Here is a 27,551-nt window from a genome sequence, read left to right as displayed (position 1 = left end):
TCGGTGACGACCCAGGCGTTGGTGGACTCTGGTGCTGGTGGTTTGTTCATTGATAGTGTGTTCGCTGCCGCCAATTCCATTCCTCTGCAGGCTCGAGGTTCCCCACTGGCTCTTGAGGCGATAGACGGCAGACCCCTTCTGCCGCCACACGTGACTCATGAGACCCTTCCAGTGGGGATAGCCATTGGTGCCGTTCACAGAGAGTCGGTCTGCTTCCAGGTTATTTCGTCTCCACACTACTCGGTGGTCTTGAGGTACCCCTGGCTCCAGAAGCATAATCCGACTTTCGATTGGAGATCGGTCGAGATCCTCTCGTGGTCACCGCAGTGTGGGGCTAGTTGCATCCATGGGTCTGTCAAGTTGCTGTGTACTTCCTCGGACTCTCTGTTGCCTCCTGAATACGAGGAGTACCGGGATGTATTCGATAAGGTGCGCGCGGTTGCCCTACCTCCGCACCGCCCATACGATTGTGCCATAGAGTTACAACCTGGTGCCGTTCCTCCTCGTGGTAAAGTCTATCCACTGTCGGTAGCGGAGAATGAGGCCATGGAGGAGTACGTGAGGGAGGCGCTTTCACGCGGACACATTCGCAAATCCTCGTCCCCGGCAGGGGCTGGATTTTTCTTTGTGAAAAAGAAGGGCGGTGAGTTGAGGCCTTGCATCGATTACAGGGGTCTCAATCGCATCACGATCAAGAACGCTTACCCGATACCCTTGATTTCCGAGCTGTTCGATCGCCTTAAAGGGGCCACGGTCTTTACCAAACTCGACCTGAGGGCGGCATATAAACTGGTAAGGATCAAGGCGGGCGATGAGTGGAAGACCGCGTTTAACACCAGGACCGGTCATTATGAATCCTTGGTTATGCCCTTTGGGTTGTGCAATGCGCCCGCAGTCTTTCAGGAATTCATCAACGATGTTTTCCGTGACCTGTTGCAGCAGTGTGTGGTGGTCTATTTGGATGACATCTTGGTATATTCTGAATCCATGGAGGCCCACATTCTGGATGTCAGACGAGTGTTGCAACGGTTACGAGAGAACAAGCTGTTCGGTAAGCTTGAGAAATGCGAATTTCCCTGATCCCAGGTAACCTTCTTAGGTTACATCATTTCCGCTGAGGGGTTCTCCATGGATCCTGAGAAGGTTTCGGCTGTCTTACAGTGGCCCCAGCCCAGTGGTCTTCGTTCCCTGCAGCGCTTTTTGGGCTTCGCCAATTATTATCGGAAGTTCATCAGGGACTTTTCCAGGCTGGCCAAGCCTCTCACGGATCTGACCAGGAAGGGCAGTAATTCCCAGGTCTGGCCGCTCGAGGCCATCCGAGCTTTTGAGGCCCTAAAGTCCGCTTTTGTGTCGGCTCCGATTCTGTCGCATCCCAACCCTGGGTTGCCCTTTGTCCTCGAGGTGGACGCGTCTGAGACGGGAGTAGGCGCCCTTCTGTCTCAGCGTAGAACACCAGAGGGTCCTCTGCTTCCTTGTGGGTTTTACTCCCGGAAACTGTCTTCCGCGGAGTGCAACTATCAGATTGGTGACAGGGAGTTATTGGCCATCGTGCAGGCCCTTAAAGAATGGAGGCACTTGCTCGAGGGTTCGGTGGTTCCGGTTCTCATCCTGACGGACCATAAGAATCTGACCTACCTTTCGGAGGCCAAGAGATTGACACCACGTCAGGCCAGATGGGCTCTGTTCTTGTCACGTTTTAATTACGTGGTCTCCTACCTACCCGGTTCCAAGAACATCAGGGCGGATGCCTTATCACGGCAGTACTCCGAGCTGTCCAGGGAGGAGTCGATTCCGACTTCGGTCATACCTCCGAATCAGATCTTGGCCGCCATTCGCACCAGCCTGACCTCTCCTCTGGGTGAGCAGATTTTGGCGGCTCAATCTGGTGCTCCCTCTGGGAGACCCAACGGCAGATGTTTTGTGCCTGAGGAGTTGCGCATTCGGTTGTTGCGAACCTACCATAACTCCAAGACCGCGGGGCATCCTGGAAAGAATCAGCTGTCCTGGGCTGTTTCACGTCTGTTTTGGTGGCCTTCCCTACGTTCCGACATCGCCGCATATGTAGCGGCATGCTCCGTTTGTGCCCAGAGTAAGTCCCCTCGGCACCTTCCGTTGGGTCTTCTGCAACCCATAGCCACCGGGGAGCGCCCATGGTCACACCTGGGGATGGATTTCATTGTGGACCTTCCTGCATTCCGAGGCCATACGGTCATTCTCATGATTGTGGATCGGTTTTCCAAAATGTGCCACTGTGTTCCTCTCAAGAAGTTACCCTCTGCACAAGAGTTGGCCACGATTTTTGCCAGGGAGGTCTTCCGGTTGCACGGTTTGCCCAAGGAGATTGTGTCGGATCGGGGGAGTCAGTTTGTGTCCAGGTTCTGGCGCGCCTTTTGCTCCCAGTTGGGGATTCATCTCTCCTTCTCCTCGGCCTACCACCCTCAGTCCAATGGGGCCGCAGAACGATCCAATCAGGCCTTGGAGCAATTCCTTCGTTGCTATGTCTCCGATCACCAAGACAATTGGGTTGACCTCCTGCCTTGGGCTGAGTTTGCCAGGAACACGGCGGTGAACTCTTCCTCTGGGACGTCTCCCTTCATGGCCAATTATGGGTTCCAACCTGCCGTGTTACCGGAGGTATTCTCTCCCCAGGATATTCCGGCTGTGGAGGATCACCTTTCCGTCCTACGTGCTTCTTGGGTACAGATCCAGAAGTCCCTTGAGGTCTCTGCGCAGCGCCAGAGACTCCAGGCTGATCGCAGACGAGCGCCTGCTCCTTCCTACCAGGTCGGAGACCGTGTATGGTTGTCCACCCGCAACCTCAACCTTCGAGTGCCCACTCCCAAGCTGGCGCCTCGCTTTGTTGGTCCCTTCCGAGTGCTTCGCAGGGTAAACCCGATAGCCTATGCCCTTGCGCTTCCTCCTGGCATGCGGATCTCTAACGTGTTTCATGTCTCCCTGTTGAAGCCACTGGTGTGTAATCGTTTCACTTCCTCGGTTCCTCGGCCTCGTCCGGTCCGAGTGGGCAATCGTGAGGAGTATGAGGTGAGCAATATCCTGGACTCACGCCTGGTCCGCGGTCGGGTGCAGTTTTTGGTCCATTGGCGTGGTTATGGTCCAGAGGAGCGTTCCTGGGTTCCCTCCGCAGATGTTCATGCTCCTGCCTTGCTCCGAGCCTTCCACGCACGCTTCCCTCAGAAACCGTTTTTTGCTCCGCGGAGGAGGGGCCCTTGAGGGGGAGGTACTGTCATGGTCTTACCTTCTTGCTGTTCTCCTTCGTTTGACATGTGCTGGCGGCCATCTTGGTTTCTGGGTTTCTTGTAGCCTTCCACCCGGCGGCTCCTCCTTCCCACTGGGAGGAGCTGGATGCCTAGCTCATATATATAGGAGGTCTGTGGCTTCAGTTCCTTGCTTGGTCCTCCTGTGTTCACATGCTTCTAAGACTGCTGCTGCTTCTGGTTCCTGATCCCGGCTTCGTCTGACTACCCTTCTGGTTCCTGATCCTGGCTTCGTCTGACTACCCTGCTGGTTCCTGATCCTGGCTCCGTCTGACTACCCTTCTGGTTCCTGACCTCTGGCCTCTCAAAGACTCTGCTTCGGTTTCACCATCCGTTTGGACTTTTGCTTTACAGCTTTATTTTCAATAAAGCCTTCTTATTTTCACTTATCTCTGGTTGTACGTCTGGTTCATGGTTCTGTGACAGGCAGATCTTGGGTGGAGTCTCCTCGTCCCCGGTTTCCCGTGTTGACAAACCACTGATCACTGTTGTCCTCTCCTGGGTCGGGGGCTCGGTGACGACCCAGGCGTTGGTGGACTCTGGTGCTGGTGGTTTGTTCATTGATAGTATGTTCGCTGCCGCCAATTCCATTCCTCTGCAAGCTCGAGGTTCCCCACTGGCTCTTGAGGCGATAGACGGCAGACCCCTTCTGCCGCCACACGTGACTCATGAGACCCTTCCAGTGGGGATAGCCATTGGTGCCGTTCACAGAGAGTCGGTCTGCCTCCAGGTTATTTCGTCTCCACACTACTCGGTGGTCTTGGGGTACCCCTGGCTCCAGAAGCATAATCCGACTTTCGATTGGAGATCGGCCGAGATCCTCTCGTGGTCACCGCAGTGTGGGGCTAGTTGCATCCATGGGCCTGCCAAGTTGCTGTGTACTTCCTCGGACTCTCTGTTGCCTCCTGAATACGAGGAGTACCGGGATGTATTCGATAAGGTGCGTGCGGTTGCCCTACCTCCGCACCGCCCATACGATTGTGCCATAGAGTTACAATCTGGTGCCGTTCCTCCTCGTGGCAAGGTCTATCCACTGTCGGTAGCGGAGAATGAGGCCATGGAGGAGTACGTGAGGGAGGCGCTTTCACGCGGACACATTCGCAAATCCTCGTCCCCGGCAGGGGCTGGATTTTTCTTTGTGAAAAAGAAGGGCGGTGAGTTGAGGCCTTGCATCGATTACAGGGGTCTCAATCGCATCACGATCAAGAACGCTTACCCGATACCCTTGATTTCCGAGCTGTTCGATCGCCTTAAAGGGGCCACGGTCTTTACCAAACTCGACCTGAGGGCGGCATATAACCTGGTAAGGATCAAGGCGGGCGATGAGTGGAAGACCGCGTTTAACACCAGGACCGGTCATTATGAATCCTTGGTTATGCCCTTTGGGTTGTGCAATGCGCCCGCAGTCTTTCAGGAATTCATCAACGATGTTTTCCGTGACCTGTTGCAGCAGTGTGTGGTGGTCTATTTGGATGACATCTTGGTATATTCTGAATCCATGGAGGCCCACATTCTGGATGTCAGACGAGTGTTGCAACGGTTACGAGAGAACAAGCTGTTCGGTAAGCTTGAGAAATGCGAATTTCACCGATCCCAGGTAACCTTCTTAGGGTACATCATTTCCGCTGAGGGGTTCTCCATGGATCCTGAGAAGGTTTCGGCTGTCTTACAGTGGCCCCAGCCCAGTGGTCTTCGTTCCCTGCAGCGCTTTTTGGGCTTCGCCAATTATTATCGGAAGTTCGTCAGGGACTTTTCCATGCTGGCCAAGCCTCTCACGGATCTGACCAGGAAGGGCAGTAATTCCCAGGTCTGGCCGCTCGAGGCCATCCGAGCTTTTGAGACCCTAAAATCCGCCTTTGTGTCGGCTCCGATTCTGTCGCATCCCAACCCTGGGTTGCCCTTTGTCCTCGAGGTGGACGCGTCTGAGACGGGAGTAGGCGCCCTTCTGTCTCAGCGTAGAACACCAGAGGGTCCTCTGCTTCCTTGTGGGTTTTACTCCCGGAAACTGTCTTCCGCGGAGTGCAACTATCAGATTGGTGACAGGGAGTTATTGGCCATCGTGCAGGCCCTTAAAGAATGGAGGCACTTGCTCGAGGGTTCGGTGGTTCCGGTTCTCATCCGGACGGACCACAAGAATCTGACCTACCTTTCTGAGGCCAAGAGATTGACACCACGTCAGGCCAGATGGGTTCTGTTCTTGTCACGTTTTAATTACGTGGTCTCCTACCTACCCGGTTCCAAGAACATCAGGGCGGATGCCTTATCACGGCAGTACTCCGAGCTGTCCAGGGAGGAGTCGATTCCGACCTCGGTCATACCTCCGAATCAGATCTTGGCCGCCATTCGCACCAGCCTGACCTCTCCTCTGGGTGAGCAGATTTTGGCGGCTCAATCTGGTGCTCCCTCTGGGAGACCCAACGGCAGATGTTTTGTGCCTGAGGAGTTGCGCACTCGGTTGTTGCGAACCTACCATAACTCCAAGACCGCGGGGCATCCTGGAAAGAATCAGCTGTCCTGGGCTTTTTCACGTCTGTTCTGGTGGCCTTCACTACGTTCCGACATCGCCGCATATGTAGCGGCATGCTCCGTTTGTGCCCAGAGTAAGTCCCCTCGGCACCTTCCGTTGGGGCTTCTGCAACCCATAGCTACCGGGGAGCGCCCATGGTCACACCTGGGGATGGATTTCATTGTGGACCTCCCTGCATCCCGAGGCCATACGGTCATTCTCATGATTGTGGATCGGTTTTCCAAAATGTGCCACTGTGTTCCTCTCAAGAAGTTACCCTCTGCACAAGAGTTGGCCACGATTTTTGCCAGGGAGGTCTTCCGGTTGCACGGTTTGCCCAAGGAGATTGTGTCGGATCGGGGGAGTCAGTTTGTGTCCAGGTTCTGGCGCGCCTTTTGCTCCCAGTTGGGGATTCATCTCTCCTTCTCCTCGGCCTACCACCCTCAGTCCAATGGGGCCGCAGAACGATCCAATCAGGCCTTGGAGCAATTCCTTCGTTGCTATGTCTCCGATCACCAAGACAATTGGGTTGACCTCCTGCCTTGGGCTGAGTTTGCCAGGAACACGGCGGTGAACTCTTCCTCTGGGACGTCTCCCTTCTTGGCCAATTATGGGTTCCAACCTGCCGTGTTACCGGAGGTATTCTCTCCCCAGGATATTCCTGCTGTGGAGGATCACCTTTCCGTCCTACGTGCTTCTTGGGTACAGATCCAGAGGTCCCTTGAGGTCTCTGCGCAGCGCCAGAAACTCCAGGCTGATCACAGACGAGCGCCTGCACCTTCCTACCAGGTCGGAGACCGTGTATGGTTGTCCACCCGCAACCTCAACCTTCGAGTGCCCACTCCCAAGCTGGCTCCTCGCTTTGTTGGTCCCTTCCGAGTGCTTCGCAGGGTAAACCCGGTAGCCTATGCCCTTGCGCTTCCTCCTGGCATGCGGATCTCCAACGTGTTTCATGTCTCCCTGTTGAAGCCACTGGTGTGTAATCGTTTCACTTCCTCGGTTCCTCTGCCTCGTCCGGTCCAAGTGGGCAATCGTGAGGAGTATGAGGTGAGCAATATCCTGGACTCACGCCTGGTCCGCGGTCGGGTGCAGTTTTTGGTCCATTGGCGTGGTTATGGTCCAGAGGAGCGTTCCTGGGTTCCCTCCGCAGATGTCCATGCTCCTGCCTTGCTCCGAGCCTTCCACGCACGCTTCCCTCAGAAACCGTTTTTTGCTCCGCGGAGGAGGGGCCCTTGAGGGGGAGGTACTGTCATGGTCTTACCTTCTTGATGTTCTCCCTCGTTTGACATGTGCTGGCGGCCATCTTGGTTTCTGGGTTTCTTGTAGCCTTCCACCCCGCGGCTCCTCCTTCCCACTGGGAGGAGCTGGATGCCTAGCTCATATATATAGGAGGTCTGTGGCGTCAGTTCCTTGCTTGGTCCTCCTGTGTTCACATGCTTCTAAGACTGCTGCTGCTTCTGGTTCCTAATCCTGGCTTCGTCTGACTTCCCTGCTGGTTCCTGATCCTGGCTTCGTCTGACTACCCTGCTGGTCCCTGATCCTGGCTTCGTCTGACTACCCTTCCGGTTTCCTGACCTCTGGCTACGCAAAGACTCTGCTTCGGTTTCACCATCCGTTTGGACTTTTGCTTTATAGCTTGATTTGCAATAAAGCCTTCTTATTTTCACTTATCTCTTGTTGTACGTCTGGTTCATGGTTCCGTGACAGTTTTCTTGAATTTCACAATCGGCTGCAAATTTCAACTAAATAAAGAAGCGATTCTAGTCACAATACTGTACACAGCTAATCACTTCCATCTAATGCTATGTACGTTAGGAAGACCTGCATGTTTTGGATGACACCTGGGGATGGCTCCTCCCACAAGGGGCGTCACCCAGGTGCATCCTTTGGCGTTTTTTTTTAAAGAATTTACCTATAAATATTATCTTGCAACAATACCTGTTATATGTTTGTGAAACCTGATGAAGGGGAGTCTTTGATCCCCGAAACGCGTTGTTTCTGATTAAAAGAAGATTACATCTATAAGACCTCTTCCACTAGTGATTTCGCGCCGACGCAGAACCTCTTTTCTTCACCACTTAAGGAGTAAGGTCACTGTTAAGGGGCAGGGTACTATGGAGATCATTAAGGGGCGGGGAGTTGTAATGGTCATAGTTAAGGGGGTGGGGTGATGTAATGGTCACTTTTAAGGGAGAAAGGTGCTGCAAAAGTCACAATTACGGGGCGGGGTGATATGGAGGTCATTGTTAAGGAGCAGGGCACTTTTGAGTTTTCTGTTAAGGGGTGAGAGCGGTGAAGGTCACTGTTAAGAGGGAGATCACTGTTATGGAGTTGGGGTACTGTTGAAGCAATTGTTAAATGGCAGAGCACTGTAACGGTCACTGTTAAATGGGTGGGGCACTGTGGAGGTCACTGTTAAGGGGCCAGGTCACTGTTAAGGGGGCAGGGTGCTCTGGAGGTCACTGTTAAGGGGGGCAGGGCAATGTTTAGGTCAGTGTTAAGGAGCTGTGGTGTTGTATAGGTCACGGTTAAGGGGGTGGGTGCTTTAAAGGTCACAGTTAAGGAGGCAGGGTGCTGTGAAGAACACTGTTAAGAGGCATGGCACTGTTGAAGTCACTGTTAAGGGGGCATGGAGCTGTGGAGGAACTGTCAAGGGTGTCACTGTTAAGGGGTTTAGGCGGTGTGTAGGTAACAGTTAAGGGGGCGGTGTGCTGTGGAGGTCACTGTTAAGGGGGCAGGGTGCTGTGGAGTTAACTCTTAGAGTGGCGTGGTATTGTGGAGGGTACTGTTATGGAAGGCGGGGCACTGTGGAGGTCACAGTTAAATGGACAGGTGCGTAGCAGGTCACATTTATGGGGGACAGTTAATAAAATATACAGTGTAACTGCTGGGGTATATAAGGCTACTAGCAATAATTTCCCCATAAAAAAAGAGGGCATGGACTGGCCTCCTGGGCACCCATGGAACAAATCCAATAATCACACAAACAGACCAACAATTCATACAATATATATACAGTCGTGGCCAAAAGTTTTGAGAATTACATAAATATTGGAAATTGGAAAAGTTGCTGCTTAAGTTTTTATAATAGTAATTTGCATATACTCCAGAATGTTATGAAGAGTGATCAGATGAATTGCATAGTCCTTCTTTGCCATGAAAATTAACTTAATCCCAAAAAAACCTTTCCACTGCATTTCATTGCTGTCATTAAAGGACCTGCTGAGATCATTTCAGTAATCGTCCTGTTAACTCAGGTGAGAATGTTGACGAGCACAAGGCTGGAGATCATTATGTCAGGCTGATTGGGTTGAAATGGCAGACTTGACATGTTAAAAGGAGGGTGATGCTTGAAATCATTGTTCTTCCATTGTTAACCATGGTGACCTGCAAAGAAACGCGTGCAGCCATCATTGCGTTGCATAAAAATGGCTTCACAGGCAAGGATATTGTGGCTACTAAGATTGCACCTCAATCAACAATTTATAGGATCATCAAGAACTTCAAGAAAAGAGGTTCAATTCTTGTTAAGAAGGCTTCAGGGCGTCCAAGAAAGTCCAGCAAGTGCCAGGATCGTCTCCTAAAGAGGATTCAGCTGCGGGGTCGGAGTTCCACCAGTGCAGAGCTTGCTCAGTAATGGCAGCAGGCAGGTGTGAGCGCATCTGCACGCACAGTGAGGCGAAGACTTTTGGAAGATGGTCTGGTGTCAAGAAGGGCAGCAAAGAAGCCACTTCTCTCCAAAAAAAACATCAGGGACAGATTGATCTTCTGCAGAAAGTATGGTGAATGTACTGCTGAGGACTGGGGCAAAGTCATATTCTCCGATGAAGCCTCTTTCCGATTGTTTGGGGCATCTGGAAAAAGGCTTGTCTGGAGAAGAAAAGGTGAGAGCTACCATCAGTCCTGTGTCATGCCAACAGTAAAGCATCCTGAGACCATTCATGTGTGGGGTTGCTTCTCATCCAAGGGAGTGGGCTCACTCACAATTTTGCCCAAAAACACAGCCATGAATAAAGAATGGTACCAAAACACCCTCCAACAGCAACTTCTTCCAACAATCCAACAACAGTTTGGTGAAGAACAATGCATTTTCCAGCACAATGGAGCACCGTGATAATAAGGCAAAAGTGATAACTAAGTGGCTCGGGGACCAAAACGTTGACATTTTGGGTCCATGGTCTGGAAACTCCCCAGATCTTAATCCCATTGAGAACTTGTGGTCAATCCTCAAGAGGCGGGTGGACAAACAAAAACCCACTAATTCTGACAAACTCCAAGAAGTGATTATGAAAGAATGGGTTGCTATCAGTCAGGAATTGGCCCAGAAGTTGATTGAGAGCATGCCCAGTCGAATTGCAGAGGTCCTGAAAAAGAAGGGCCAACACTGCAAATACTGACTCTTTGCATAAATGTCATGTAATTGTCGATAAAAGCCTTTGAAACGTATTAAGTGCGTGTAATTATATTTCACTACATCACAGAAACAACTGAAACAAAGATCTAAAAGCAGTTTAGCAGCAAGCTTTGTGAAAACTAATATTTGTGTCATTTCAAAACTTTTGGCCATGACTGTACACTGCTCACAAAAATAACACATCCTAGATCTGAGTTAATTAAATATTCTTCTAAAATACTTTGTTCTTTACATAGTTGAATGTGCTGACAACAAAATCACACAAAAATAAAAAAATGGAAATCAAATTTTTCAACCCATGGAGGTCTGGATTTGGAGTCACACTCAAAATTAAAGTGGAAAAATACACTACAGGCTGATCCAACTTTGATGTAATGTCCTTAAAACAAGTCAAAATGAGGCTCAGTAGTGTGTGTGGCCTCCACGTGCCTGTATGACCTCCCTACAATGCCTGTGCATGCTCCTGATGAGGTGGCGGACGGTCTCCTGAGGGATCTCCTCCCAGACCTGGACTAAAGCATCTGCCAACTCCTGGACAGTCTGTGGTGCAACGTGACGTTGGTGGATAGAGCGAGACATGATGTCCCAGATGTGCTCAATTGGATTCAGGTCTGGGGAACGGGAGGGCCAGTCCATAGCATCAATGCCTTCGTCTTGCAGGTACTGCTGACACACTCCAACCACATGAGGTCTAGCATTGTCTTGCATTAGGAGGAACCCAGGGCCAACCACACCAGCATATGGTCTCACAAGGGGTCTGAGGATCTCATCTCGGTACCTAATGGCAGTCAGGCTACCTCTGGCGAGCACATGGAGGGCTGTGCGGCCCTCCAAAAAAATGCCACCCCACACCATTACTGACCCAATGCCAAACCGGTCATGCTGGAGGATGTTGCAGGCAGCAGAACTTTCTCCACGGCGTCTCCAGACTCTGTCACGTCTGTCACATGTGCTCAGTGTGAACCTGCTTTCATCTGTGAAGAGCACAGGGCGCCAGTGGCGAATTTGCCAATCTTGGTGTTCTCTGGCAAATGCCAAACGTCCTGCACGGTGTTGGGCTGTAAGCACAACCCCCACCTGTGGACGTCGGGCCCTCATATCACCCTCATGGAGTCTGTTTCTGACCGTTTGAGCAGACACTGTCACGACTGTGACTGATCCAGACAGGTCTGGGAGGAGAAGGTCGCAGCGACTTGCTACTCGCGATAGCTTGTGAGTTTGCTCCGTGGTTCAGGGTATGTCATCTGGGTTTTGCCTTGTGAACCTTTTTGTCCTGACTGGGAGTTTGTAGGCATCCTTCTCAGGTGAGTCCTGTCTGCCACTCCCAGCTACTATATTAGTTTCAGTTTCACTTGCAGTCATTGCCAGATATAGTCCTTACTTCCAGTGCTACTCTGACTTTGGAAGGAGATCGTTTGATGGTGTTGCTGTGGAGCTCTTGTCCGGCGTGGACTGTCGTGTTTGGGATCGCCTTCTCTGCTCGTGACTGGATAAGTCTATCTCTGCTGTTGTTTGTTTGTTGCTGTCTTCCCCTGTTGTTTTCCTAGACGTGAGTGATGGTGACTAGCGCTCCCATCGGCCTTTCCCCAGTCCAGTCTTGTTAGGGCGACTGAGGGTTTAGGCATCCTGCTCGCCGCACGGGTTCACACCCTGTCTAGGGTATCAGGGCAGACAGGTGCCAGCTTAGGGTTAGTCAGGGGTGGCCATTCTATTTCCCATCCGTAGATAAGGGTCCCCCTTCCCCTCCGTCTGGGGCGACACGACTGCTGCTGGGATAGCGGTCGTGACAGACACATGCACATTTGTGGCCTGCTGGAGGTCATTTTGCAGGGTTCTGGCAGTGCTCCTCCTGTTCCTCCTTGCACAAAGGCGGAGGTAGCGGTCCTGCTGCTGGGTTGTTGCCCTCCTATGGCCTCCTCCACGTCTCCTGATGTACTGGCCTGTCTCCTGGTAGCGCCTCCATGCTCTGGACACTACGCTGACAGACACAGCAAACCTTCTTGCCACAGCTCGCATTGATGTGCCATCCTGGATAAGATGCACTACCTGAGCCTCTTGTGTGGGTTGTAGACTCCGTCTCATGCTACCACTAGAGTAAAAGCACCGCCAGCATTCAAAAGTGACCAAAACATCAGCCAGGAAGCATAGGAACTGAGAAGTGGTCTGTGATCACCACCTGCAGAACCACTCCTTTATTGGGGGTGTCTTGCTAATTGCCTATAATTTCCACCTGTTGTCTATCCCATTTGCACAACAGCATGTGAAATTGATTGTCACTCAGTGTTGCTTCCTAACTGGACAGTTTGATTTCACAGAAGTGTGATTGACTTGGAGTTACATTGTGTTGTTTAAGTGTTCCCTTTATTTTTTTGAGCAGTGTATGTGTGTATATATAAATATAAATATATTGCGGAAATTTTGAGGCAATTGGGTGACAGCACCATCTACAGATACATTGATACGGATCCTAAGTTCAAGATAGCCGGACTCATTGGGAATGTGTTGACTGGGGCTTTAGAGGCGGGGATCATAGACGAGGGACTTGTGGATTTTCTTACTGTAACGCATCCGGTCACCCCTGTGATCTATGTGTTGCCTAAGATCCACAAGTCTCTCGTCGATCCACCAGGCCGCCCCATTGTTTCGGGCTCGGACTCGATCTTTAGCCGTATTTCGGTTTTTCTGGATAAAGTCTTGCGAGGCTTTTCATGTGGGGGCAGTTCATACATACAAGATACAGCTGATTTTTTGCTTAAGCTTCAGATGGTCGATTTGGATGGGGTAGAGGGGGTGACATTGGCGTCTTTTGATGTCACCTCCCTCTATACCTCAATCGACCATCGGAAGGGACTGGCTGCAGTGGCCTATATGCTTGAGAACTCTACACTCACGTGTCAATGTCAACAATTTGTCCTATCTCTATTAGAGATTGTTTTGAAATATAATTACTTTCTGTTTCGGGATTCTTATTATATACAGGAACAGGGCGTAGCGATGGGGTCCAATGTGGCCCCCACCTACGCCAACATATTTATGCGTCGATTTGAGGAGGATGTCGTCTATGGAAGCCACCACTTCCAATTTGTCAGGGCGTGGTGGCGGTACATAGACGACATCTTCCTCATTTGGACTGGTAGTGTCCAGCAGCTCCATGATTTCCATGGTTTTCTTAATGAGAGGGATGATATGCTTCAATTCACATTGGCACATTCACAAAAGGAAATGCAATTTCTGGACACCAATGTGGTTCTGTCAGGCGGTATGGTGGAAACTGAGTTGTTCACCAAGCCTACTGACAGGAATACGCTGTTGATGTACAGCAGCAACCATCCCAGACCAATGGTAAACTCTTTGCCGTATTCACAGTTTTTAAGGGCCAGACGTATTGTCTCAGATCCTGAGAGCTTTGACAAAACCCTTGACACGATAGTTAACAAGTTCCAAAAATGGGGATACCCAACTTAACTATTGAAGGAGAAAAAGGAAGCGGCCAGACAATTGAATAGGGATGACACCCTTAAAATAACCAAAAAAGAACGCTCAAAAATGATGAGGATTCCCGTTATCTCAACACACTCTGAACCGAGTGTTGAGATAGGGAACATCATACGACGACATTGGGGTATACTAAAAGGCTGCCACAACACGATGACAGAGTTCCAGAGCTCCCCTCTAATGTCCTACAGAAGGTCCCGAAGTTTAAAGGATCAGCTAGTGAGGGCAGATGTGGGTACATCGAAAAAGGGTAGACAGGCAACACTAACAAAATCTAGCGTTGGCTGCTTCCCTTGTTTATCCTGTGTTAATTGCAGGTACATACTCAAGGGTAAAACATTTGTACACCCGCAAACCGGCACAACATATCAGATTGGTCATTATCTGACATGTGATTCCAGCTTTGTTATTTATGTTTTAACCTGTCCATGCAATCTTTTGTATGTTGGTGAGACAACTACGGATTTCAAGACGCGTCTCAACAACCACAGGTTGAGCATAAGAAAGAAAAGACTGGATCTGCCGGTCTCGAAACATTTTGCAGAATTCAAACATGTTGAGAGAGACATGAGGTGTTGCATTATTGATTGTGTTCCAAAGCTGAGAAGGGGTGGCAATAGAGTCAGTATTTTAAAAAAAAGGGAATTGAAATGGATCAATGTACTTAACTCCCGCAAACCGTATGGTTTGAATGTGGATTACAATATTGGGGTGATATAGGTCAGTGGCTTGCCCCTGATCAACACATGGTTCCGATACACTGCACCTGAGTATATTTGGTGATTAACTGTATGGGACAAAACCGTAGTTCCTTATGGATTGCCATTTTTTAACAAACTTTTTGCTTTTATTAGAAATAAAAATTTCTCCTCTTTCCCTCTTTTTTTCACAGATGGTTTGCAAGGGTGTGTGGCAAAGGAAAATACAAGGAGTGGTTTGAGTGGCGTGCGCCCAGGATTCGCATTTTGTCGGGATTACCTGTGTTTATCTTCATGTCTTTTTGAAAAATGTTTTTATATTTTCTGTATTATTTTCTTTCTCTTTTATTACTCTCCTTCCATATAACATAGTCATGGTCTGTGGGTTACATGGGAGGCGATATTGAGGAGAACCCTCTTTAGTGGTGATATTGCGTGGGTCTTTCTTTGACCGGGTGTACAGTACGGTCCCATGTTAACTTATGGGGGCGTTACTGACCGCGGTGCATGGGTGGAGACTGCGCCCTTAATTTGTGGACGCGGCCTTCACGTGACCCTGCATTGCCACGGACATTATGCTGGCATAAAATATTGCTGGCGCCACCCTAATCCCATATATAACAGACCGTGATGAGAATGTTACATGACGTCTGCGGTAGATGTTGTGTTCCCTGGATCATTATGGCCGTTATAGAGCCTGAATCGCAATGCGCAATTGCGCGGAAATGTACATATGGGGATACTGCATGACGTCTGTGATGGTTGTCCTGCTCCCTTGATAAATATGGCCGTTACAGAGTCTGAATCGTAATGCGCAGTCGCGCGGAGATGTATGCACCCACAACCGGAAGGGCCCTATGTACGTCATCAAGACATGCGCAGAGACGACTCGGGCACGCCGACTGACATGCTGTTTCCTGGATGGTGGCCACTCACTCTCCTATTCGGCCTTTGCCCACCTGTTGCAATATTTTATTGTAAGCACTTACTTTTATTATGCACATATGGCACTGATTTTGATAATTGAAGTAATCAACTATGTATGATCATTTCGTCTTTATTATTTATAATCATGTACACAGTTTTAAGGAAATATATATTATACTGCATTGGTACACATTAGCAATTTGTTGTATATTTGATATGATGCACAATTTAATTATTTTTTGTTCTATTGTGATTTAATTGCACTGATTTTGTAAATGACAATGAATGGGTTTGCCATTATATATTGTTGGCATTTTGTCCTCACACACTGCTTGAGAAAGGTTCTGGTTTGGAGCCGAAACGTCGCGCATTTCCCACTGGGGTAAATAAAGTTTTTTCATATTTTATATTTTGGAGTGCTGCCCATCCTTTCTATTTCTATATATATATATATATATATATATATATATATATTATTTTTTTAAAACATTAAAGTAAAAAGTGCTCAGGGCATAAACCATTATTTTGGTAATAACCACTGGATAGGTGATAATTGCTGAATCCTTATGACCACTCGGACTCTTGTCACCTGTTTGAGTGGAACAAAGTTTGAGCATGTGGGCTTCTGCTCAATAGTTTAATGGATTTATGGGGACAGCTGTGTTCATCCCTTTCCTATCTTAGCTAGTCCCACAGACTTTGAATGAAATGGCAGTGTGGATGCTCGACTGCAGCTCCAATCAAAGAAGGAAGACAGGACCCTCCTTCTGGTGACTGTTGGGAGTCCAGTGAATAGATGATAACTTGTCATTACCCAAATTCCCTTATAAGGCCCTACATTGCTTTATCTATAATGGTTTAAACCTTGTTTCTCATCATATAATAAAACAGGTCCATACTGGGCAATGTTGAGTTGATTTATTATGCTATTACACGCTAGCATTGGAGATGACAGTATTATATTACAGCCATTGAACATTAAATGAAACCTTTAATAGTAGCTGAATGTCCTTAGCTTCTGTTTTCCTTTCCACTCTGACAGTTGGACACATTGGAAACTATGCAAACTTCCCAGCTGGCAGCCTATATTTTATCTACCTGTTCTGGTTCCAATCAGTTTGTCAGTCTATTTTAAACTGAAGTCATCCTCCTTTCTATACCTCCAGCATTTTCTGGTTTCAGCCTCGTGCTCCCCTGCTTTTGTCTGTCTTGTAAATGTAATACCTAATGTTTACCTAGAAAAACAGGTTTGCCTTATGTCTAGTGGGTGGGAATATGAAAATGTACTCTAAGGTTAAGCAAATTGATTTTTTTTCTTCTCCCTGTTTCGTGCGAGCCACTACTGCTCTGCAGTGACCTAGGAATATACCAAAGCACTGTGGTCTAAGACATAAACTGAATTCAGTTCAATGGCTTTCATCAAAAAAACTCTGAGCAATCAAATTTTCACATGCTTCACTATGAGAGGCAACTCATCATCCATCACAAGGTAAGAAAAGTTTTTGATCCTTTCTTCAGAGCACAACACAAATAAGACAAGTCCATGGTGATGATAGCACATCCCCAATAGCAATGATTAGAAACTGTAATATGCTTCATGATGTACGATTGTTACCATTACGATGCAACAGAGATTACTAATTGCTGTCTAACATCTGTTCTATCACCATGTACACAGAATAAGTGTTAGTTCAGGAATATCTATGTCTTTGCCTTAAGCAGGACATATATTTATAGAAACATTTTAAGTCCCCTACTGGTACAACCAATCACTAATTACTCTGATACTGTATATATATATATATATATATATATATATATATATATATATATATATACACATACACACATGCATAATGATCTAGATGCCCTTAAAGACTATTCTTCAACATGAACAATTTACTGGGTAGTGGGGTCATTTGACCAACAGTTATTTCTCTCAACTCTGGTACCAGACACCTCTTGCAGCGGCTTATTTCCTGTGAATAAAAAGATCACGTGTTGAAATCCAACATGCTAAATACTACTTTCCTCACAGTATAATCTACTAGGGAGAGCTGGCACACCTCATGCACAAAGATAGTGGGCTAGTCCTGTCGAAATCGGGCCAACTTTGCTCTTACTGTATGCAGGGCCGTCTTTAATATTGAAGGGACCCTGGGCAAGAATTTACTTGGGCCCCCTGGATCCCGCCTTACCACACTCTAGCATGCAATTACGCCCTCCACCGCAACACACACAACAAAAAAATCCACACACCTCGTGGAGTAGTAAACTTTAATAATGATGAGTGGCCACTAGAGGTGTTCCTTTGCAGTAATGTAAATTCAGTCTTTTTTTTTTCTTTTTTTTTTAAAGGCAGTGTTTACATTAAAAAGCTTGCAGAGACATGCTATAGACACCAGAACTACTACGTTTAGCTGTTGTGGTTCTGGTGACTATAGTGTCCCTTAATATAGAGAAAAAAAATAGAATCAGCACAAAAGTATCAAATAAAATGGCTGTATCATTATTCTAAAAATTCTAAAAGCACAACCTCTGACACAAATATATAGTATTTTGCAGATTACTTTTTTTTTTACAATGTGCTGATAGTACTATACTACTCCATCCACCCCTACATAAAGGGTAATACAGCACCACATACCTCTTACATCCAGTGATGTCTTTTTGATGTAGATGTTCTCTTTCCTCATCTTCTCCTTTCAGACCTGCAGACCAGACCATCATTTTTCAGCCATTTCTCGTCTCTGCAGTTTGACAAACAAAATCTTATTTTACTACTTTTCCATCATCCTCCCATCTTCTGGGCAAATCATCCTACCACCCCCAATACTATGCCGCTTTGCTCCCCAATACTATACTGCAGAAACAGAAAAACCCCTTGAAAATAGTAGTACCATGCAGATAGTGCCCTTCTATAATTATTGGCACACAGTGCCGTAAAATAACTGCGCCCAGCAAACAGTGCCCCTGACACTAATAGTGTAAACATAACGTCCCCCAAAAATAATTGTGGTAAGCTGATACTGTGCCAAGGTGCCCCCACAGTAATAGTGCTCCCAAAAGTCCCACCAATAGGAATAATTCTCTGCTAGAGCACACATGGTAGTAATAGTGATCCTACAGTGCCCCCAACATGTCCCCACTGTGCCCCATAAGTAATAATTCTCCTATAGTGCCCATACTAGTAATCATGTTCCCCATAGACCCCAGTAGTAATAAAGCCCATCATAATGCCCCCAAAATAATTCTCCTTATAATGTGCCAGTGCAAAAAATTTTCCCTTTTAATGCCCCCAGTTGAGCTAATGTCCCCATAGTGCCTCCATAATGTGCCAGTATAAAATACAAATATATAGTGCCCCCAGTAAATGCCCCCATAGTGCTCCTCTCCCCCTTCTTCCTAGTACCCCTCATAAAGTACCAGTATAAAATGCCCCATATATAGTGCCCCAGTAGATGCCCTTGGCGTCCCCCATAATTTGCAAGTATAAAATACCCCTTCTTAGTTCCTCCCATAGATGAACCCATAGTACTCCTCTCTCCCCTTCCCCATAAAACCCACCATAATGTGCCCCAGTATAAAATGCCCATATACAGAGCCCCCCATATAAAATACCCCTTCTTTGCGGCCTCAGTAGAAGCCCCCACAGTGTTCCTCTCCCCTCTTTCCCCATATAAAATACCTCTTCATTGTGGCCTCAGTAGAAGCCCCCATAGTGCCCCTAATAATGTGCCAGTAAGAAGTGCCCCCATAGATGCCCCCCAATAATGTGCCAGTAAGAAGTGCCCCCATAGATGCCCCCAATCATGTGCCAGTAACAAGTACCCCCATAGATGCCCCCAATCATGTGCCAGTAACAGACACCCCCATAGATGCCCCCAAATCATGTGCCAGTAACAGGCACCCCCATAGATGCCGCCAATCATGTGCCAGTAACAGGCACCCCCCATAGATGCCCCCCAATCATGTGCCAGTAACAGGTGCCCCCATAGATGCCCCCAATCATGTACCAGTAACAAGTGCCCCCAATCATGTACCAGTAACAAGTGCCCCCAATCATGTACCAGTAACAAGTGCCCCCATAGATGCTCCCAATCATGTACCAGTAACAAGTGCCCCCATAGATGCCCCCAATCATGTACCAGTAACATATGACCCCATAAATGCCCCACAATCATATGCCAGTAACAGGTACTTCCATAGATGCCCCCCAATCATCTGCCAGTAACAAGTGCCACCATAGATGCCCCCCAATCATGTGCCAGTAACAGGTACCCCATAGATGCCCCCCCAATCATGTGCAGTAACAGGTGCCCCCATAGATGCCCCCCAAACATGTGCCAGTTGTAGAACCATATAAAAAAAAATACACACTTACTAAAATACTTACCTCCATTAAGTTGGCAGCAATGCGATGCAGGCCTCCTCCGGCCTGTGTCCCGCGCTGTACTGCTCAGGCGGCGCAATGATGTCATCACGCCTCCTGCACGGCCTCTGATAGGCTGCAGGCACTAGGCCTGCAGCCTATCAGAGGAACGTGGAAGGGAGACGCCTCTCCCTCCCCTGCACCACTGCCATCTGTATCGCTGTCCTGAGGATGGCGATACAGATAACTATGGAGATGAGCGCTTCCTCAAGGGAAGCGCTCATCTCCACCGCCCCCCACATCACCAGTGGCCAGCAGGGCTCAAGATGCAGCTGCCTTGGGCCCCCCAGGAGCAACTGGGCCCAGGGAAGCTGCCCCTTTTGCCGCGTTTTAAAGACGCCCTGACTGTATGTGTATGGACTAGAGGTGAGCAAATTTCTTAAAATTTGATGTGGGTCAAATTCTAACAAATCTGTATTTTTTTTTATTTTGATCCAAATCAATTCTACTTAAATCAAAAGTGCTCCAATTGGGCTGAACATTTGTGTATGCACTCTCAGGTTTCATAGGACTCATATTTCTTCTGTTGTCTTTTTTACTACCCATGCCTGTCCTTTCAAGCTCTTTAATGTAAAGATAGAAATAGTAATTAATGTAAACGCATGCATGTTTAAAAACACATGGCGGCATCAGATTTATGTTTTTAAAAATTTAAAAAAGTTCCAAAAATTGTCCCTTAATTTAGGCAGAAAACTGCCCATGTTTATATACACATTAGCATTGAAACAAGTAGTAGCTTGTTCTGAAAAGTAGTAGCTTGTTGCATACTAAAAATTATGCCTTAATGGAACAGGTTTTTGAAAAAAATACAGGCCTATTGGATATTCCTAGCAAACAATACACTGGAATTGATGAACTAAAATATGCTTAACTGTACACTTGTACAGAGTTGAAAAATTACAGCAGGCTTTTTTAGCAACAAATGTCCTCAGACTGTGAACATGCTACGGTATACACTGGTATTGACACGCTAAAATACAATTAATTGTGTACTTATAAACGGTAGGAAAGTTCCAATAGATATCTGGGAACAAAATCCAGGCCTAATTGGATGTTCCCTGGCTGAGAACACACTATACACGGGTATTGAAACACTAATATGTGCTTAATTGCCCACCTATAAGGCCTCTTTCACACGGGCGTTGCGGGAAAAGGTGCGGGTGCGTTGCGGGAACACCCGCGATTTTTCCGCGCGAGTGCAAAACATTGTAATGCGTTTTGCACTCGCGTGAGAAAAATCACGCATGTTTGGTACTCAAACCCGAACTTCTTCACAGAAGTTCGGGCTTGGGATCGGTGTTCTGTAGATTGTATTATTTTCCCTTATAACATGGTTATAAGGGAAAATAATAGCATTCTGAATACAGAATGCTTAGTAGGTGATAAATTGAGGGTTAAAAAAAAATTAAAAAATTAACTCACCTTCTCCTCTTGTTCGCGTAGTTCTCCCAGTTTTTAGTTCTTTAATGATGAGTTGTGGGCTAAAGGACCTTTGGTGACGTCAGATCACATGCTCCAATCACATGGTACATCACCACGGTGATGGACCATGTGATTGGAGCATGTGATCTGACGTCACCAAAGGTCCTTTAGCCCACAACTCATCATTAAAGAACTAAAGACCGGGAGAACTACGCGAACAAGAGGAGAAGGTGAGTTAATTTTTTATTTTTTTTTAACCCTCAATTGATCACCTACTAAGCATTCTGTATTCAGAATGCTATTATTTTCCCTTATAACCATGTTATAAGGGAAAATAATACAATGAATAGACTGTCACCTAGCAACCATGCGTGAAAATCGCACCGCATCCGCACTTGCTTGCGGATGCTTGCGATTTTCACGCAACCCCATTCACTTCTATGGGGCCTGCGTTGCGTGAAAAACGCACAAAGAGGAGCATGCCGTGATTTTCACGCAACGCACAAGTGATGCGTGAAAATCACCGCTCGTGTGCACAGCCCCATAGAAATGAATGGGTCAGTATTCAGTGCGGGTGCAATGCGTTCACCTCCCGCATCGCATCCGCGCGGAATACTCGCTCGTGTGAAAGGGGCCTAAATGGTAGAAAGAAATTGTAACAGGCTTCTGGGAGTAAAATACAACTAATTGTATGTCCCCAGTCTGCGACCATACTATGCACTGGTATTGACAAACTAAACTGCACACTTATAAATGGTAGAACATTTGCAACAGGATTTTGGAAAGAAAATGGCACAATTGCTTAGCATATGCAGCAATGTATTATGTACTGTAAAAGCTGTGCAACATGTTTTTGGACAAATAAGGCTGTCTCTTGCACAGAAAACAGATCACTGTCTCTTTAAATGATTTTTGTACAGTGCAAGACATGAAAGTATGAACAGCTCCAGGTGCCATGACTGTAAGATGCCCAGTACACTAACTGCTTCTATGTTGTCCCTAATGATAAAATCTGACTTTCTACAGTACCTCGTAATTCATCGACACTACCCCTGCAAGACCCTATAATGGCTGTGTTGTGTGTCTAAGGGTCCATTGACACGTCCGTGGTGTATTGCTGATCCGCAAATTGCGGATCCGGCCGGGACCCCCAATAGAACTGTTTATTCTTGTCCGCAATTGCGGACAAGAATAGGACATGTTCTATTTTTTTGCGGAGCCGAGTCCCGGAAGTTCAGGGCCGAAGCCCGGAAGTTCTGGGCCGTGCTCCTGAAATGCGGATGCGGAGAGCACACAGTGTGCTCTCCGCATCCCGTTCTGCCTCATTGAGAATGAATGGGTCCGCACCCGTTCCCGATATTGCGGAACGGATGCGGACCCATTTACGGACGTGTGAATGGACCCTAATTGTCGGCTGTCAGAGACATTGCAGACATTTCCTATCACAACAGTGTCTGAGTTCACAATGGCGTCTGTGCTTCACAGCTAACATAGAGCCTGAAAGTCCAGGCAATATCCTCCCTTTCTGATTAACTGTCAGGCCAGGGTTATGTGATCTTCCATCTTCATCTTTACTGCCCTTTTTCCCTTGCTAGTGTACTGAATTGTAAAACTAAAATGGTTGGCATGATTTGTCCAAAGAGCATTGCCAAAACTTTGGATTCCTTTGAAAGAAGATTTTTTTTGTGAAATTTGTGGTGAAACAGGTTTGTTTAGAATTGAATCAATCATCCTTAGTATGGAAATCTCAAGACTCCATCCAATTGAAATATTTTATATCAAGATATTGCTTAATTAGCAATTAGCTAAAATATCGGTATTTCAGGGAATATTTTAATACTATAGAACAGCAGTCAGGAAAATGTAAATTACACGTTTCCCCAGATTGTAGGCTGGTTTGAGAAAGAGCAATCAACTTTAGGCCTCATGCACACAACCGCTGTTTAAGTCTGAATCTGATACACATGTTTTTTAGCACACTGACAGAACATGTCTGATTTTTGTCTGTTTTGCAAACAGGAATAAGCAGTTCTCTTAAGAAAATGCATAGGGCCGGGATATATATTTTGCAAATCCGCAGTTTGCGGACTGCAAAATACGTAAAGCCATGTGCATGAGAACTTATGGTATAACAGTATACAACGGATGGCATAGTTGGTATATCATGGAGTATTTTAATAATATAGTACCGGAGCCAGATGAATTTAAATCACCCATGGTTCCATCTCTACAATAAGTATATAAAGAACAAGTTACTAAGACCTGCATTTCATACACCAATTTTCATCTTAAGTATGCTGAAGTATCATGTGTAGAGATGAGCGAATTTCTAAAAAATTGGATTCGGCCGGTATGCCTAATTTAAAAAAAAAAGTGGTTCGATCCAAATGTATTCGCAGCAAATCGTGTTAAAAAATGACTATTTCCTGGCTTCAGAGCGCCTTTATAGTGGTGTAGAACACTGTGCCTTCCAGTAACACGCATAGGGAGTCTGATGTGGTTGTGAAACAATACTGTGAGTCAGTATGACATAGAGATGACAGGCGTCGCTCTTAGAATTTGGTCAGTAATCCACCAGTATTGCTAAAGCCCAAAAAAACAAAAGAAGATCCATAACACAGATGACACGTGAATGGAATATTTGCATGTCTTCTGTGTTTTGTACCCACTCCTGCTATTGGCTACCAAATCATAAGCCAATTTTGATGCAAAATAGGGACCATGTCATGCAGGCCTTACAGCTGTTACATAGATAGAATCCGTTGTGCGTCTCATTTTGACTTCTTTCTGAAAGATCAAAAGAAGGGTCAAATAAATTATGTCAGCCAGGCCAAAAGGCAAAATAGTGGCCCAGTCAACAAGTGGGGAGGGTGGGAAAAGCATGAGAAGTCCACAGAGTGGCCCTATGACATAGTGGTGAGGTGGAAGCAGCATGAGGAGACCACAGAGTGGCCCAATGACAGAGTCTGGAATTGGCAGCAGCATCAGGAGGAGGCCTCAGGGTGGCACAATGACAGTGTGGAGGTAGCAGCAGCATAACGAGACCACAGAGTGGCACAATGACAAAGAGTGTGGAGGTGGCAGCAGCAGCATCAGGAGGAGGCCACAGAGTGGCACAATGACAATGTAGAGGGGGCAGCAGCTTCAGGAGGAGGCCAAAGGATAGCACAATGACAGTGTGGAGGTGGCAGCAGCAGCATCAGGAGGCCACAGAGTGGCAAGGTGACATAGTGTTGAGTTAGCAGCAGCATCAAGGTGACATAGTGTGGAGGTGACATCAGCATCAGGAGAACACAGAGTGGAAAGGTGACATAGTGTGGAGGTGGCAGCAGCATCAGGAGACCACAGAGTGGCAAGGTGACATAGTTTGGAGGTGGCAGTAGCATCAGGAGACCCCAGAGTGGCAAGGTGACATAGTGTGGTGGTGGCAGCAGCATCAGGAGAACACAGAGTGACCCGTTGACAGAGTGGGGAGTTAGGTGGCAATACCAGTACCAGCTGAAGATGGTGGGTGAAAGAAGGAGCACTTGGCATCAGATGAGTGGCATTAGGCGGATGGCAGCATCAGAATAGTAGTGGAGGCAGGAAGACAGAAGAAACCGGTCTCTTTATTCAAAGTGTTGGTGTGGCACCATGGATGATCTAGTCTGATGAATCGGGCATTGGAGGGTGGAAATCCTGGCTGATCCACACCTGATTCATTTTGACAAAGGTCAGTCTCTCCACATTTTGGGTGGACAGGCGAGTTCTTCTTGGGGTAACTATGGCCCCCGCCGCTTTTACAGGGCAAACTCTGCCAGTTGCAGCCACAAATCCAATTTGGCTGCCCAGTTGTCCAGCGGATCTTCAATGTGGGGTGACAGGGTGCTGTCCAAGTATGCCACCACCTGCTTGTTCAGGTCCTGCTCCAGGTCTAGCTGCTGCTAGTGAGTAGTTTCTTCACTAGGTGGGCGAAGAAAACTGCTCATCAGCGACTCTAGACTGAAGTTTCTTCTGATGGAGGTGGAACAGCTACTACTCCCCCACCCTGCCACAGCAGCCATGGCAAAGGGACGTGAGCGCAGAGGGCCCCCCCGGTCAGACCTGCGAGAGGATGGACGATGGCGCAAATAGGCAGCGGCCAACTGACTACATAGTATTTCTCTATAATAGTTCAGTTTGTCCTCCCTCTCAGCGGGTGTAAAAAAAAGGCCCCCATTTTGGACCGGTAGCAAGGGTCCAACAGGATGACAATTCGGCTATTACTACGCAAGCATGTGATCATGCATTGGGCCATTTGTGCAAGTGACTCGAAGGGACTCCCTGCCCCTATCTCCACTGCATACTGTGTCTAGGTCCTCTGCCTTGTCTTTTTCATCGCCCTGTAGCTCCTCTGGATGCTCCTGCTCCTTCTCTCCTGTCACCTGTGTAGAAAAACCACCCATTTTGCAACACATTGCTTGTGCTCCAATGTCCTCCTCCTCCAGTTTAGCCGCCACAGGGCTCATGTGGCCATGAGATCTAGGCCCTATGTCTCCAGTCCCCTGACCAGCCATATTTACAGATCCCCTGACCTGCCAGATTTACCAGCATCTGTTCCAGGACATGAAGCAGTGGAATGACGTTGTTCATCCAGTAGTCCTGGCGACTGACAAATAACGTGGCCTCCTCAAAGGGCCTGAGCAAATGGCAAGTGTCACGCATGAGCTGCCACTGGCTGACATCGAAGTTACACAGGGGAGTATTCCTGTCCGCTTGGATCATCGTGCAGCTCAAAAAGAGTGAGCTTTGCAGTGTACAAGTGGCTGAAGTGCATGCAAAGTTTCCTGGCCATTTTGAGGATGTCTTACAGATGGGTGGAAAACTTCAGGAAATGCTTGACAACCAGATTGAACACGTGTACCATTCAGGGTGCATGGCTCAGCCCTCATTGACACAGTACCGACACCATGTTCTTCCTGTTGTTGGTCACCATGGTTCCGATTTTGAGTTGTCACAGAGAAAACCAGGATTTGATTTCTTGATGAAGGACACGTAGCAGTTCCTCCTCTGTGTGACTCCGTTCGCCCAGGCAAACAAGTTGCAGAACAGCGTGACACCGGCATGCCCTGCACATGTGGTATGCTAGAGGGGCACTGTGAATTGTCCCTACAGTGGAGGCTGAGGACAAGGTGGAGGATGAGGAGGCAGAGGAGAACATTGTCGCAGGACCAACGGCGTGAGAACGTGGAGGCGGAAGCGGCGACACCTGGCCAAGTTGCTGGTGTTGCTGTGCAGGAACCACATTCACCAGTGGGCCGTAAAGGACATATATTGTCCTTGACTGTAGTTACAGCTCCACACGTCGGCGGACATATAGCTGCACCACACAACGTCAAATACTTATTTTTTTTCTGCTACTAATACACTCAAGAAAGTGCACCGTTGAACGGCAACTATAACATGCCAAAAAGGGCTTTAGTAGATATAACTGCACTGCTGAACGGCAAATAGGCCCTTACTTTTTTCCACTTATGCACTCCACAAAAGGCTTTAGAACATATAGCTGCACCACAGAATGGCAAATAATATAATTTTTTTTCCACTTATACACATGTAAGTCGTGTACTGGGGTGGGCTCCCCAGGATACAGTGAAGTCACAAACGAGGAAAGCAACCTCAACACCAGCTTTTGCCAAAACAGAATTTTACTTAAATGTGGCAATAAACACAACCACAAATGCTGGGAACATACAATCAATTTATGTACACCCAGCCCAAAGGCTGAGACCCTTGTGCTGCAGAGCACAGCACCCTCCTATGGATGCAGGAGGAAAGTGCAGTAATTTATCTACTGGCAGGCACAACTAAACTGCCACACCTTACCCGTTATTACCCTAAAAAAACAAGAACCACTGTATGGGTGTGTGGTATGGGCTAGCCTGCGGTGCAGCACAATAGCTTACAATCTTACAAAGCTCTACAGCAGAGGTACTCAGCTAGTTTTATTAAAGGTCCACATACCTGGGTCTGCAGTCAGGTGAAGATCCGAGCTGAACGCCAACAGTAAAGATGCCATGCGATCATGTGATCCATGTGCGTGGGGCGCTCTGACGTTATAGCGGAGCGCCCCGGGTAAGTCCCAGAATTAGTAATTGCCACATTAGTGCCCCAGTAAGAATAATGCCCCCAGTAAGAATAATGTCCCCATTAGTGCCCCCAGTAAGAGTAATGCCCCCATTAATGCCCCCCTTCTCTGCTTTTGCAAAAAAAATATAAAAAAATTAGCATTCACCTGGCTGCGGTGAACATTCGCTGCTGACTGCAAGCTCAGGACCGGTCCTCCAACGTGATGACGTTTTGTAGGTCCTGTCCTGAGCTTCTAGTCAGCAGGGAGTGTTCTCCACAGCGTGACCAAATGGAG

The 27,551-nt window shown here is 47.5% G+C and overlaps 1 protein-coding gene across 1 annotated transcript in view; it reads left to right on the top strand.

The window, feature by feature from the left end:
• Positions 1–16,673: 16,673 nt before the first annotated feature.
• The window catches only part of ITPRID1 (ITPR interacting domain containing 1), a 262,177-nt gene continuing 251,299 nt past the window's right edge, over positions 16,674–27,551 (top strand). Inside the window, exon 1 of the mRNA XM_040433939.1 lies at positions 16,674–16,804. The gene's annotated coding sequence lies outside the window, so the exon portion shown is untranslated. The remainder of the gene's footprint in view (positions 16,805–27,551) is intronic.

The sequence above is a fragment of the Bufo bufo genome, chromosome 5 (genome assembly GCF_905171765.1).
Source record: "Bufo bufo chromosome 5, aBufBuf1.1, whole genome shotgun sequence".
In the NCBI taxonomy this organism is placed as follows: domain Eukaryota; kingdom Metazoa; phylum Chordata; class Amphibia; order Anura; family Bufonidae; genus Bufo; species Bufo bufo.
The sequence above is the reverse complement of the archived record's forward strand: the minus strand, read 5'-3'. Positions and strand labels throughout refer to the sequence as shown.